Source organism: Amphiprion ocellaris, chromosome 22, assembly GCF_022539595.1.
Source record: "Amphiprion ocellaris isolate individual 3 ecotype Okinawa chromosome 22, ASM2253959v1, whole genome shotgun sequence".
Lineage (NCBI taxonomy): Eukaryota > Metazoa > Chordata > Actinopteri > Pomacentridae > Amphiprion > Amphiprion ocellaris.
Window position 1 is genome coordinate 19,200,771 of NC_072787.1, and position 15,632 is coordinate 19,216,402.

The 15,632-nt window shown below is 37.5% G+C and overlaps 1 long non-coding RNA gene across 1 annotated transcript in view; it reads right to left on the reverse strand.

Annotated features, from left to right (window-relative positions):
• LOC129348041 (uncharacterized) overlaps positions 1-7,996 on the reverse strand; it is a 47,302-nt gene extending 39,306 nt beyond the window's left edge. The window contains exons 1-3 of the long non-coding RNA XR_008600463.1: positions 7,808-7,996; positions 6,249-6,380; positions 3,192-3,291 (exon numbers count right to left, since the gene is read on the reverse strand). This is a non-coding gene — a long non-coding RNA (uncharacterized LOC129348041). The remainder of the gene's footprint in view (positions 1-3,191; positions 3,292-6,248; positions 6,381-7,807) is intronic.
• Between the last annotated feature and the right edge of the window lie 7,636 nt (positions 7,997-15,632).

Consider the following 15,632-nt stretch of genomic DNA (forward strand, 5'->3'; position numbering starts at 1 on the left):
AGTTTCTCACTCAGTGTTCAGCAAATCCACAGAACAAGCTCACAAAGTCACACCAGGCGAGAGTGAGTTAGCAGAGGCCAGACTGCAGCATCGCAGTCACACATTTCTAGTCCTAAAGTCTAAGCAGATCTCACTGATTACATTTTAAATTAGAATTCAGTAAATTGGGTGACTCTTGGTAATTAATTTAGAAGGTTCTTCAACTCAAAAAACATTTCCTCTGCTCTTTTCTTTTTTTTTTTAGCCTCTTTTCCCATATTTATGATCCGTGGTGAAACTTCAAAATAAGATTCAAATGAGCCCCACGTTTGTTTACATCACATCATGTCCACTAGATTTAAACTGCATTTTTAGCTTCAACTGATTTAACATCCAAGGAGGTGTAAAATACATGTCCGGAAATTTCCATCTTCTCCGTTATTACTTTCTACGATGTAATCCTATCGTGGCGGCAACTATTTTCCTGCTTTGATGTAAATCGTCACAGGCAGGTCGACCTGAACGCTCGCCTTGATTGAAAGACAAGAGGGATTTAAATGACAAACAAATGCATACAGGTAGTCTGAAGGAAGAGGCTGATCATTTTCATGTGACTCATCGCCTTGAGTTGGTGTGGAACAAAACTCAATCCATCAACGTCACTGGAGAGGCCTGAAGTAGATCTTTAAAGCAGACAGAAAGGACTCGGCATCGCGAAGACAGACGAAGATCAAAGACGCCCTGATTACAGGTTTAAGATATCAAAGGTTTGAATTAGAGAGTCACTGGAGATATTTTTCTGCTCTTAAAAACTGTATAACAGACAAAAAAGAAGAAGGTAAAGCACATGTAGAGCAGTAATAAATATGGGTTTGTTTCTTTGTAGCTGTTGACTAAGTTACCTGCTAGAATAAAGTAAACAAACAGGTGACTCCATCCACAGGCAGTAAATTATGCATAAATCTCACTGTCTCTAATGAAGGTTTGTAGAACTACCTGTATACAATGGTTCCTGCAGAGGAAGCTCTAGGTGGTGATTTTTAGCTGTCCATCAACAGGATTCCTCACAAAATCAGCCCAGGTTGTCTTCATCTCATCCTTCCTGTGACATTTATATAAGGAGACTGAGCTCTTCTGCAAATTCTGGCATCCAGAGAAGATGCATTTGCAGGCTGAAGACATATCTAACAAGCAAACTACAGGCTTTGCAGGTGTAGAAACTCGCAGTCAAACAGGAGAACCACTGATACTAATGTGCTGTAAGGGTTTCATTTAAAAGTAAAGGACATAAAGGGTCATGTAAACTACGGCCCCAATGCATGATTGACTCTCCTCACCACAAAGATGTTGAAAAGCTGTTTCACTATGTAACTCCACAACTCACAGACTGTTTGTATTTTTTCAGTTTTGTGACATGTACAACTTTAAGCAAGAACCACAGATTTAACCACATAAATGTGTCAATTCAACACTACAAAATCATCTTAATCACAGTTTACACACAACAGTTCTTTAAAAACTCCAAATGAATTTAACCTGGACTCAGCTCAACAACTTCATGTTTATTTTCCATTTTGACTTCATGTTCTTTTGGACTTGGTTTGTTGTTTTTCTTTTGCGTTTCTCCTCTTTTGTAATATTCTCTTAGAACATGGATGTGGTCTAGGAGGATTCAGTTTAAAAAATATCAAATCTAATATGGCTTCTTGTTTGCTTTTTTGTGCTCTGCTCTTATGGGATATATTAACTATGACTGACTCATTTGAAAAGGGTATTTTTATTGACATTTTATCAATGTGAATTATGAATCCTAGTTTATTATGCTGCTTTGACCGGTTTTCTTTTACCTTTTTTGCATTCTGGCAATTTTCCAATTTACTTTCATAACTGAACAGCAAAAACATAAATTTAAAAAATCAGAAAGAGCTGCTCAATTATTTTTAGAGACAACACAGTGTATTTCTCCAAGGATGCTGTATAAAACCAGCCTTACGGATGAAACTCATTAGGGCAGATTGTTCTCCTCTTGTGTTTTTATGGCTCACACTAAAACCCAGAGCAGTAAAATCAGTGAGTGGATACAATAATTTGAAGTCCGGGACAAATATGCCGCTGGCTGTAGCAGTATTTTTAGCCGATGTGCACTCAGTCCTAACAGGTGTCCAGTAAAACAGCTCTGACAGTCATCGGATCACATCTGCTCTGACGGCTCCTCAGACTCTCCCAGGTGTGATGAATTATTACTGCGAGATTTGACTCATCGCTCTCGTTTGTTAATGCGTTTAGGGGATCGCTAAAAGCAACAAGCATTTGAGACACTTTCATTAGGGAGTCATTGGGGAACAAGAATTGCTGTGCAAAATTTCATCGCAGTCTGTCCAGCAGTTGTTGAGACTGAAATTAATACAACCACACAAAAGAATAATCAGTTTAGCGGGTTGTGTTTCTAGGTGATGACTTTATCTTTCTACCCTAAGTGTTTGAATGAAGAGTTTTTGACACACTTTATATTGTTAAATCCAATATATTATTCAGACTTTTTTGAAAGGCCTTTGCAAAATTAAGAATTGTACAAGTTTCTCAAAGCTATCAAGGAATTAAATTATTTTAGTGTTTATTTTAAAGTTAACAACCATAAACGAAAGTTGTACATTTGAGACGAATCTGGAACCCTTCCTGGTCATTTCTTTCTCATTTTTTATGCTTTTTTTCTTTTCTCATTCCTGTATTTTTGTTATTCTTGTCTCTCTTTGATGTTTGCCTCTTGTGTAGTTTGTCTTCTTGCTGTGATGGAGAGGAGGTTGTGGTGCTCAGATGTGTTTAGAGGCATCTGGAAATCGCAGCATGTCAATCTCAAATCCACTGTGCAGACTGTAAAATTAATAATTTATCCCTCTGATTCTGAGGGTTTATCCATTTTTTTTTTCCACAGGAGCTGTAAAACTGAAATATAATTTGTGCTCTTTTCATTGGTGCCACTCAAGGGGAGTTACAGAATCAGCAAATGCTTCTTTAAAAATTCTATAAAAGCTACTTTTGTATCTTTAGAGACATTACTGCTGTGATGTTAAGATTATGGGCCACCGAGGAGTAAATGACCCGCTGCATGTGTGTGGGCAAGTATCTGCCACCCAGAGTCCCTCTGCTCCTTCTGTCATCAACAAACTGCTGAAAATACAAGGAAAATGTCGACGGTGTTAGCTGTGAATTACCTGCTGTGATGTGGGCGCTCACGATGAGGCAACGAGGCAGTTTTCCAGGCGGGAGAATAAAGGATCAGAAGAGCAGTAGGAGCAGTCTTTGCTTCCAGCACTACACAAGAAAATAGATGAAGAGAAAAAGGTACACATTATTTCCTTATAATACACAAAGCAGTAGCCACATATCTGGCAAAAAATGAGCTTTGATCATGATTAAAACATATCATGTTGCATAAATATACAACTTAATGACAAAATGTGCTGTAACAAACAAACAAGAGAAGTCTGGCTTGGAAATGTGTGCTCGTACTTACTCAGAAACAGCCACATAAAAAGTTGTAGCGGTATATCAGGCACTAACTAGCAGGTATGATCATCACAGCTAGCTCTAAAGCTCAAGGTCAAATCCCTTACTTCAAATCAAAAATGTGCATTTTGGTGGCAAATTTTGGTAATTCAGTTCATCTTTCCACAAAATAAGAGACAGCTGCTGAAATTGTTGCTAGGAGCGTGCAGGAAAGCTTTTGAGCCATGTGGAGGACAAACAATGTGCTCGAAAATCGGACGTTGTTTGTTTGCAATTTTTGAACAAACAGCACATCTCCAAAGGATGAAAAAGAAACAAATAAATAGCAAGAGAAAGAAAACTTACAAAAGAACTTTCACAGCTTGCATTCAGCAGTTACGAGTGCTGCCTTCTGAACAAATCATTCCCTCAATTCTCTCCCAGTACACTCATACATATATATATATAGGGAAGAGGGCGTGGTGCTCCAATTTAAACTGGCCAATCAGGACACTCCAGGAGGTCCACCTACTCAGGGAACCAATAAACGAGCTGCTCTGGAGGCATGTTTCCTGTTTAACTTCCAAGACAAGATGGCTTGGACAAGGAAGAAACTCAGGTGAAGACTTCTGCAAACCAAACATATATTTCTAATAGGCTGCTCGCTTTAATCAGATTTAAATATAAAGATTAGTGCAGGACCAGCACCTAAGAAATGGGGTCATTGCTCATTCATCATCAAAAAAATTAAAAATAGCAATAAAGGCTAATTTTCACCTACTGGCTATGGCTTTTCTTTAATAAAAAGGCAACCTAAAATTAGATTCAAATGACTTATCACAATCAATACAGAAAATACCTGCAGGACAATGCACACCCACCAATTAATGCAACATAACTATGTTTAAACCACCCTGGAACATAGTTTCTCCAAATGGCCACTAGAGGCTGACTGTAAAAGTGAATAAATCTCCATAGACAGCCATGTTAAAATGCACAACTTTGAAGCAGAAGTAACCATGTTTACAGCCTGATAGTCCAACAGTTTTGGTCTCTACAGCTAATTTTCCCATTTAAATCAGTCATAGAGGGTTTGTATGTTTACATAAGTCACCACTTTAAAATGCATTAAGTTCTGCATAATTTGTTTAGTGACGGTTGTTAGCAGACCATTAAACGGCCTGTTATTGGTGCATATCTCTACCATACATACGACCAGTAGTGACTTCCTTTGCCTTCTAGTAGGCTCAGTAGGTATATTATCATCCATTTTGATCACTTATAAACAGAAAGTAGCCCTGAAAATGTGAGCACTGTGAATAGGTGCATGTAAAATATATGGTGGAGACAAAACAATACAATTATAAACAACAAGCTGTAAATAATCAAAATGTTAATTTTTCATGCAAACTCCATCAGACGTTAAGAAGCATTAATTAGGAGAGGTAAAAGAACACACTGTGTACATTTTTCTTGCATCAGTTTTAGACTAAACGTAGTTTGTATGGCCTAAAACTGCAAAAAATTAAGGTAATTATTACTTTTTTTGGGGGGGGGTTGTCTTTTGTTGGCTTTTTTGGACAGGTTAGTAGACAGGCAGACACAGAAGGAAAAAAATGGGGGGAAGACATGCAGCAAAAAGCCACAAACTGGAATCAAACCCAGGCTACTGCACTGGGAACGTATAGCCCCTGGTCATGGGTCACCCACTCAACCAGTTGAGCTATCTGGGCATCCAAAATTAAGGTGATTTTAACTTTTCTATTTGATAAAGTTTGTTATCTTTTCTGAAAGCTTTGTACTGTTGTTCCTGAACTTCACTGCTTTTTGACTTTGTTGGGAGGTATGGCTCAAGACAAAGAAACTCTTCGCACATCTTTTTCATGAGACAAGTTTGTACAGTAGGAGATAGATGAGACGGATGCACACTGACTTGTAAAATTACATTTATTCCCAATGTCTCAGTGCCAGACTTTGATCTGGCAAACTTTAGACAGTGTGCAAGAGTATATTTGAAACTTTCAGAGAAGTATAGCTCACAATATCGCTGCCGAAGAAACAAAGGTCGAGTCGCACACACTCATGATAGAGGAGGCTGCTCTGCATCTACAGCAGTATATCTGTCTCCGGTAATGAAGGGAAAAGATGGATCTTTGACAAATCTGAAAATACAAGACCAGCTGGCACGAAAGGGGTGAAAGGACAGAGCCTGGTTTTGTGTTTTACTGCCTCGGTGCAGCTCTATATCAGCACGTCATCACTGTCTCGCTCCAATTATTTTGGAGGAACATATTCCATTTCTCTCAGCCTTCATTTTATTCCTGAGAGAACTCTAATTAGTTGCAGTATTTTTCAAGTCGCTGTCCGCGGCGGGCGAGGTAAGCCTTGAAACACAGTAATAGAGGTGGCAGAACATTAAACCTTAACAGGTTTCCAGACGGATGTTAAAAAACAGCCTGAGCAGACCTGACTGGCTGTGCAGAGAAGCATCAAGATGCATGGTCTCATTGCAGACTTCTGTTAAGGATGTATGAGCACTAACAGACTTCTAGCAAGAGGAGGATGCATAACTTCACTTATTCATGACAACCGCATGACATATCTGTTTTTTTAAATAAGAAACCACAAATGATTTCAGGTTCTCAGGAAGAAAAAGACAGAAACTAGCTGTTCTGATGTTGTCTTTGGGCGTGTTTGCCTTTGGACTTTTTGTGGACGGAGTTGCTGCGTGGCAGCGAATGAGGCATGAATATGAAGCACCTCGGTCCTCGTCACTCCATTACCTGCTCTCTGTGCTTCTCATTACAGCTCCTTCCCCAGGGAAAGCACTCTGACTGCAGGGCTGTTGCACTGGATCACATTATGCTGCGTTTCTGCTGTTCTTCGTCTCCGAGTGCATAGACAAGCAAAGAGCACTAAAAGGGAAGGAAGGCACAAAACAGAGCTTAAACTATATTATATCACATTTATTTAGAACTATTGTTGTATTATGTCATTAGACGACTTATAGTCTCGACAGAATTATTGACTATTATGTGAAAATGTATGAAAATATAAATGGCAGAAATATTTCATATATACATATAAGGGCCAATTGATGCAGGTATATCCAACCAAGTACTGTTAGCTTTGCTGCTTCTCAGCCTTTGATCAGATAAAGGAGAATCTTAATGCTATATATTTTTATTCTAGACCTGTGTTTGGAGCTAAACCTGTACTACTGACCACTTCCAACAGGTGAGGTTCTTAGCTTGAACCAGAATTATGAGTGATTTTCATCCTGATGTTTGTATCATTTTTAAGGCAAGCAAAAAGTTAAATATAATCAAATATTTTTTCTTACTTTTTTGTCCCTTTTATCACTTTGCTTCTCTTCAGATGTTTCAAAACTAATTTAGAAAATGACCTAAACCCTTTCCTACGGCAGTGTTTCTTGCCAGAACATAAAAAATATCTCATTATAAAGACAAAACATTCCCATTTAACGTGATAAAAATCTTATCTTATAATGAAAGAATAATTAGAATGTTTTCTATTTCAGTTGATATATTTTTATGCTTTGGTGCACATAAATTGCAGCATTGTGTTGCATAACATTATTTATATAAAGAGAAAAGTATCTTGATCGATTGACTAAACCCTTAGAAACTCATCTCTATATATCAAAATTCCTTTTTACCGTAAAAGTAATTCCTTCCTGCCTCGTTTCCTCTAGAATGCAGCTCTAGCACACCAGCTCACCTAGACTGCATTCATATACTTTAAAAATATATGCAACACAATTACAAGTTGTAATATTTGGGCAATTCAGCCAAATATGTTCACACCAGAAACCAATTCTGAAAGCTTCAGTTGACAGAAATGCTGCTTTAGATTTGTTACATAAACTCTAGAAGTCTGTATCCATGTTATTTATGCTTCAATTTCAATGAAAAACTGCTTAACTATGTTTATTTCAGTCAAGATATGGATTCTAGCATACAAAAACAACCCCATATTGACATGTTCACACAGTAAATAAACATGATTTGTACCTTAGCGGGTCTCTAATGAGGAAACTTTCTCGCTTTGTTGACTCTTGTTAAAACAAGTCTGTCAGTAAATCTTATTCAAAGGGTGAAAATCATGTTACATACATCTGCGCGCTATCTCTAATTGGTTCGTTTAACTCAACTGAAGAAAATATCTGGAATGGGAAAATAAAAAGCTTTCATCTGCCATCTTGCTTGCTGACCTCCATTGCTGTAAATACTGAAGTTTGTCGTAATGGTGATGCAGTGGAAAATGCAGGCTGGATGTCATGATTCTAGAAAGTCAGTAGGTGTGGAGGAATTTAACTGACCTGCACAGAATCTTGACCTCGGCTCCATCCGACACTTTTTGACTTAAATCTGAGCCCAATGTCCAAATCTGATGTGCAAAACCTGCACCGGAGAGTGGAGGATGTTAGCAGAAGCAGATTTAAGATAGGGTGTTTAACCCTCCTGTTGTCTTCATTTCATACGGCCACCAAAAAATATTGTTTCCTCGTCTGAAAAAAATCCAGAAATTCAGCAAAAAAATTCCCCAAATTTCTGAAAATTTGCAAAACCTTCAGGAAGAAAATTCCAATAATTCCTTAAAAGTTTTATTTAAAAAAATCCCCCAAATTTGGCAAGAAAATTCTTGTAAATATTTTCAAAAAATGAGAAATAATCTTCAAAAAATCCTAAAAATATCTAAAGTGATTACATGTATATCAGTAAAACTTCTAATATTCTCTTAAGAACATTCACATAAAAATCAAGCAAAAATCCTGCAAAATTCACTGGATTTTGGTTGATTTTTTTGTGAATGTTCTCAAGAAACATTTTTAACATTTTTTTTCCATCAAAAAATGTTCAAAGATTTCCCAAAAATGTTGAAAATGTGGACATCAGAAGTTTCACTGTGAAAATATTTTTTTTCCACATTTTCAAACTTTAAAACGGGTCAATTTTGACCTGCAGGACAACACGAGGGTTAATAATCTCACTTGAGAGTAATGTCTGGGTGTCCTAAACCAATTTTTCCACCATAACCGGATGTATAAAACTTACAGAGTAGCAAGAAAAGCAAGAATATGTCACATTTACTGCAAAATTATAGTCCAAACCAGCATATAGGGATCAGATCTGGGCAGCAAACATACATTTTTAATTCACGCCACGAACAAAAGAATAAAGATAATACTCCGCTGCATTTCCCTGAAAGGTAATATTCATCATGATGATGCCTCCTCTCTGCTGTCAGGAATCAAATGGATGATGCTCATCCAGTGTCTGTCAGTGTATTTCTTTCCACAACAACAAACCAAATGACATCTGCGACCAAAACTTCTGACATCTATGAAAGAAAACAAATTAAAGCACTTCTGAAGTCCTCATTTTCCAAAATGGAAGTGTTCGCTGAATGATGACGCCCCACCGCTGAGCTGCATGCAGCCGGATGTTCCATCTGTTCTGATGCCAGAAGTCGCCCGTGGCTGGTTCAAACTGTCGCAAACCAATTTCCTCCAATATGGAAACTTTGCTCGGAGTTAAATTGGAAATGAACTGCAATTCACACAGAGGGGGAAATGTGTATCTTTGAGTGTACTGAAGTTTAGTCTAGAAAATAAGGTCCCCTCTTTAGTAATTGATTATTAAAAGATGATTTTTGAAATCATTCTGAATTAATCAAATGTTGAATGAAGGTTGGTTTATTTTACATGGAGTGAAAGTTTTAGTCCACAGACCAGATTTACTTTTACATACTTTTACCTGTTTTTAGCCCTTAGAGATGCAAATAAATTTATTGGAATAGATTTTTGTAATAAAATAAATTAAAAACAAGGGTCGGTTACATTGATGAAGTTACAGAGATTTATTATTTCAGAGCTTTATAATGAGTGTCAACTTATTGTTTAGATGTTTGGTTCACAATTTTACCGTTTTGGTTTGCTGTTACTATCTGCTGTAATGAGAATGCAACACGCCAAGTCACTTTTCTTTGCATTTGAGGTCTTCTCTTGACTTTAATGGTATTCTTAAGAATTTCACACCTTATTTTAATGGCATAAAATGATACATAAAAAGCCTAAATAGTGTAGAAGCAAAGTAAATTTATATGTCTAATGTGAAACAATAAAAACCTGTCACATATTTCACTATACACATTGACATTTCAATGGTAAATACAACCTAAACATGTTTTGAATCAAGACAATCCCTTTGACGATTAAATAATTACACTTTCTCATTAGTCGACTCACTTTGCCCTAAAATAAAAAACTTTATATGAACACATAACGACAGTGGTTGTGTAAAACCTTTTTTTTTTAAAATTACATATATTACATTATAAAAGAACAAAGTAATCTATGAAAAAGTCAAATTAGAAATTTGAATGCGTAATTTTTTTTTTTAAAAAGGCAAATTTTACTTAGTTAATATTAGAATTATCTTTCAAAATTTAGGTTCTGTAATTTTACATAGATTTGTTTGGTAAATGAGAGATATGTGGTTTAATTAGATAAATTTTTGCAACAACAAATATGAAATTAATGGGTTTCATGAGCGTATAATATCTATAAGCAGTGATAATCTGTCAGAATACAGTTTATATTATATTATAGTTTCCATTCATGTTCTTCATTAAACATTAGGAAGCACATATAAGAAGATCTTATGTAAATTAAGGCAAGAAAATGTGTTTTGTGAAAAATGACTGTATTTTTATGAAATGGTTATTTTTCAATATGGCATTTACAGTAATTGTATTTAACTTCACCTTTCACAGATGCATCATTAAAGTGATTCACACAGTAATACATTAATAATCAAATTAAATATATTATTCTGAAATGTGATATTCTGCATAATACGTGTTTTTTTTTACTCATTAGTGAATATGTTATTTCTACTTTTACCTACAGTCCCTAAACGAAACCACATCTGTCAGCAGAGGATGGGATTTACCTGCAGACACATCCAGCGTGTTGTGCAGCAGAAACCCTGCAGCAGCCTTCAGGTGATTTCTGCCTGCGTCTCCCTCAGATATACAGCACACCCGCATGGTCAGCCAAGCCGTGGAGCTGTGAGAAAAGTGTTAAAGAGCCAGACAAAACAAGAAGAGGAGTCACTACTGCGGAAACCTCTGCAGCTCTGAGATAAACTCTGGTGAGGAGCTCCAAGTGCGTAACCGGACTTTAAATTACAGAGCAAAGAAATGAGTGGAAAACAATTACATTTGAGCCGCAAGTCATTAAAAGATTTTTACCCGCTGCCAAAGTAGGAATAATAACTTGTAATGAATGGAGCTGCAGACTGGTGAAATGTGAAGCATAATAACTGCACATCCAGAGCGTTTCACTCTGCTGGAAGCTGCCTGAGCAGACTGCTGGGTGGGTGATTTACTGGATGTGTTTTTGGAAGGCTTCATCTTTTTTTTTTCTTCTTTGCACAAGGCTACGAGCTCTGAAACTGAAACCATATTGAATTTAAAAGTGACACTGGTCTGACCGAGCTATATTTGCTGGCACTTTCTAGGCGCTCACATCCATGTGGAGGGATTAAACGAGCCACACGTGTGCTCATATTTGCAGCTGTAGATCACGGCAGCAGTTATCTCACAAGAGAGCAGGGTCCATTAAAGAGGCAATTCCTCTCAAAGATTACTACAGCTCCAAGATGCATGATTTATTATGAAGCTTACAGGGAGAGACTTCTGCGTATTGAATTTGTTTTATTGCTGTGCCACACATACAAAGTGGAAAAGGGATGCCTCTGCTGCAATCGCCACTTAGCATATTTCCACAGTTGTGTTTGCAACTTCAGCTGAAGTGGATAATCTCATTCCACACTATGCGCCGCACAAAGAAGCTGGAAAGCGGGAATCAGAAAATGTATTCAGCGTGATTATAGTTTTCCTCGTTTGTGTGTGTTTAGAAGATAGCATGCGGTAACTGTGGCTGGTCAAACATGCTGTATGGGTTCTGTCCTGTAGCAATACAAAACTGAAAGTGCACATTTATGAAAGGCCAGCGGCGGTCTGAGGCAGCATCCAGATAAATTTGACCTTTTTAATTGTCAAGTTTGAAGAGAGGAAGAAGGCTTTAGCTACAACTGGAGACAGAGATTGTTTCCTTCTTATTCCTCCTGGGAATTTTGAGGCTTTATGAGCAAATATTGTTACACTCAATGCTTAGAAATCAGCTGTGACTCCCATTAGATCCTTTACTTCAGTGAAGGAACAGTGTAAAAGTCCTCCAAATCAGAAATCATGCACTCAGAATCTCAGTCAGACTGAATCAGCAGCAGTAAAATGTACATGAAGCATGCAAGATTGTGTAAAAAATGATGCACATTGCTGATTTTTTATTTTTTTTTTATTTAAGTTTTTCTTCAGCCATCGAATAAACCCTGAAAAACTCATCTCTGTGTATCAAAGTTACATACACTGCTGTTCCAAAGTTTGGGGTCACCCAGACAATTTCATGTTTTCCATGAAAGCTCGCACTTTTATTCATGTGCTAATGTAACCAGGTCTAAACAAAACCGCAAAAATAAATCTCAAGGTCTGGGATCACCACAGTTAATTAGTGACGTCCTTGTTCGTGGGTCAAGACCATTTATTTACATAGAATAACTTCTAAGTCTTAGGCAGTAGAAAAGGAGTGATTTCACACAGAGAATGACACACAGACTCAAATCACTGGTGTTGTTTGACCAAAATTATTATTCAAATGTCCCAGAAGCACATTCAAATATTTGGTTTCAGTTTCAAAAATAAAATAAGGAAGAAAAATATCTGGCCAGAATAACAGATCTGCTGCAGCTTTTAGCCTCTTAGTTCAGTTGTGCACAACGTTAGCTCAGTCCCGTGTCACTTTTGAAAGTTGCCTTCCCAGCCAAACTTGAAGGGAAGCTCTTGCTGACGTAGAAGGTCGGCGATCCAAATCCCGCATGAGAACGGAAAATCCACGACGGTCGTCCACAGCCACGGTCACTCCTGGCGGTAGAAATCGGCGCAGAGCGGCACCTCACACACCGAGACACCTCACACAGTCCGGGCTATTACAACAAATAAAAGTTTCAGAAACTACGCTGGAAAATCCCCAGGTCTGCATCCCGTTTCCTTGCCTCACAGAGAGCTAAAGTTACGTCTACCTCCCTCTACAGCCAGCATGGAAAAGAAAATGCACAGCGCAGTACCGCTGCCACAGGCTAAGCTAAACGTGCTACACATACACGTGTACGCTAAATTCAACTTACACACAGCTAAACCATTAAACCCTGGCCACACAACTTTTAAAACGTCTAAACAAGTTATATGTAACAACAGCCCACATACATTTCAAGTACTGAAACACACACAGGCTGTCTGAGATAAACAGCGCCGCAAAAATTCGGAACATTCACTGTGGCTAAACAGTAACATTTCAATTTTAAACAATAAAAATGACAAAAAAACGATGTATATGAGCTTACCTATTACAACAAATAAAAGTTTCAGACACTACGCTGGAAAATCCCCAGGTCTGCGTCCCGTTTTCTTGCCTCACACAGAAGTAACGTTACGTCTGTCTCCCTCTACAGCTAACATTGAAGAGAACGAGTGTGACGCAGTTCCGCTGCCACCTAGAGGAATTTACCACCAAGCGTTTGTCGCTGCTGTAAAATGTCGAAAATAACAACAGCCCGTAATGAAAAGAAATAAATGACTTCACCTGGAATTTTGTGTCTGATTACACTGTGCAATAGGAAACTCATTATCTTGATGACTTACTAAATACTATTATCTAAACGAAATGCTTAACATATTGAATATTTAACTTATCATACTAATTGATTCAAATTAATTTTTAAACGTGCAAAACATATGAAATATTTTTATAAATTTCAATATGGTGATTTTTACGTGGGTTACACTAATATAATTTCACAAGGGTTTTCTAGTCATCAATTAGCCTTTCAAGTTTATAAAAGACACTATGTGGACATGGTAACGGGATAAAAAAAACTTGATTCTTTACCAGAGAGATGTCTTTAAATTCACTGTATAAGGAACATTTTACTGTTGTAGCGGGGTGGAGTTGATTTTAGTCGAGATTTTCTGTTAAGGACTGAGCTACAAAGCAAGCAGAGTCTTTAGCGGGTTTTATTTTAGCCACAAATGGACAAAACTAATTTTCAAAACCATTTGGCAGAGTCTGATTCAGGCCTGGTGCTTCCTTGGTGCCATCTTTTTCCAGAGACCAGCCAGATGATCGCAGCAGCAGAAGATACTCCAAAACAAAAAAGATGAATGGTGAAAAAAATATGTTGAACATGCAGAAATTAATGAAATAAAACTTCTGTACTTCAACAAATGCCAGATAAACCATTAGTGTTGTAAAAAGTTGTCATTTATGTGTTTGTGTATGTATGGGTGTCAAAAGTGTCTCAACCCAGGGGAACTAAATTGTTGTAAGAGCGTTCCTGACTTTTGTATCACATGTTTTATATTGCAAGAGTGGGCATCATGGTTCACAAAGTAAGGGTCATACCTCCAGAAATCTAAGAGGTCGTGGTTTAGTAGATGTTAAAGACGAGAAGTAAAGCAAAACAGTGCTCGTATGTGAACTTTTAGCTCATCTTAGCTTTTAAAAACTGAATATTTCTACTTCCTTCTGCCTTAGTGTGTAATATAAATTGAAGCTTCTCAGTCTAGAGGGGGGAAATCTGTCGGTGGTGGATCTGCAAACAACCAACACACAGTTAAATTGCTCGCAAATGGTGAACAACGCCTGGATCTTATTGTTTTTTTTAGGTGCATCATATAATGCAACTACTAATTTTAGCTGTCAGATAAATACCGTGGAGTAAAATGCATAATATCCTTCTGAAATGGACACATCAAACTGTAATACTCAAGTACAATTACTAATTTAAGCAGTGCATATGATAAGATAAAACTGTATTAATCCCTAAGGAAATTCTTGTGCCAGATATTGCAAAGAAAAAGCAAAAGACATAATAAATGCAGCCCCTGAAAGTGGAAAGCAATAACATAGTAGTATGTTAATTTCCAGCTACGCAGCTTCTGAATTACTGACAATAAATATGATTGGATGGTTAAATCAAGTAGATGTGTGACATAACATTTTAAAAGTCAGAAATGTCCAGCACCAGTGGATTTGTTTCCAGTGAGGAAGCTGTTTCTAAAAGCGCGGCTGCAGCGCTGCATGAGGCCAGCTGCCTCTTCCACACCAAGTCCTCTCTGCATACGGCTGAATACTGAAGGTCATGACAGACTGTGTTTGCTCAACAGTCACTTAATCAAGTTTTAGTTCCCCTGACTTGCTCTCAGCTGGTTTCCACGTCCCCTGAGGGGGCAGCTGGCAGGAGCAGGTCTGCTTAAATGGATCACTACTGCCCTCTGGTGGACTCCTGCAGCCCTGGGCCTCCACTGGAGAGGAGGAGAGGCTGCAGATGCTGAAGGTCCAGATGTTTGACTGAATTATTTACAGACAGCATCTAACTGTGTTTGGAGGGAACAGCTTGGCAGAGACAGAAATTAAGTAATACTGATGAATCTCTATGACCACAAAATGACCACATAGACATCAAAACAGACACAAAATGACAACAAGGATGTAAAATATTCACAAAAGGCATGCGCAAAATGATCAAAAAGAGATGCAAAATATCTACAGAGAGACAAAACAGCTGCAAAAACACAACACGAAGCATAAAATGACCACATAGACACAAAACAACTGCCAAAAACACATAAACTAGATGCAAAACAACTATAATAAAGCACAGAAAGAGACAAAATGATCACATAGATGCAAAAAATGGCAAAAAAAACACAAAAAGAGGCACATCAAAAGAACTGCAAAAATAGACACAAAATGATCACATAGACACAAAGTAATCGCAATAAAGCACAGAAACAGGCACAAAATGACAGCATAGACATAAAATGACTGCAAAAAACGAACAAAAAGCGATAAAATGACCATATAGATGCCAAAAAATGCCAAAAACACAAAAAGAGGCATAAATAATTACATAGAGATAAAACAACTGCAAAAAACACACAAAAACAGACACAAAACGACAGCAGAGGTGCAAAACGACCGCAAAAGACACATGCAAAATGATCAAAAAGAGATGCAAAAC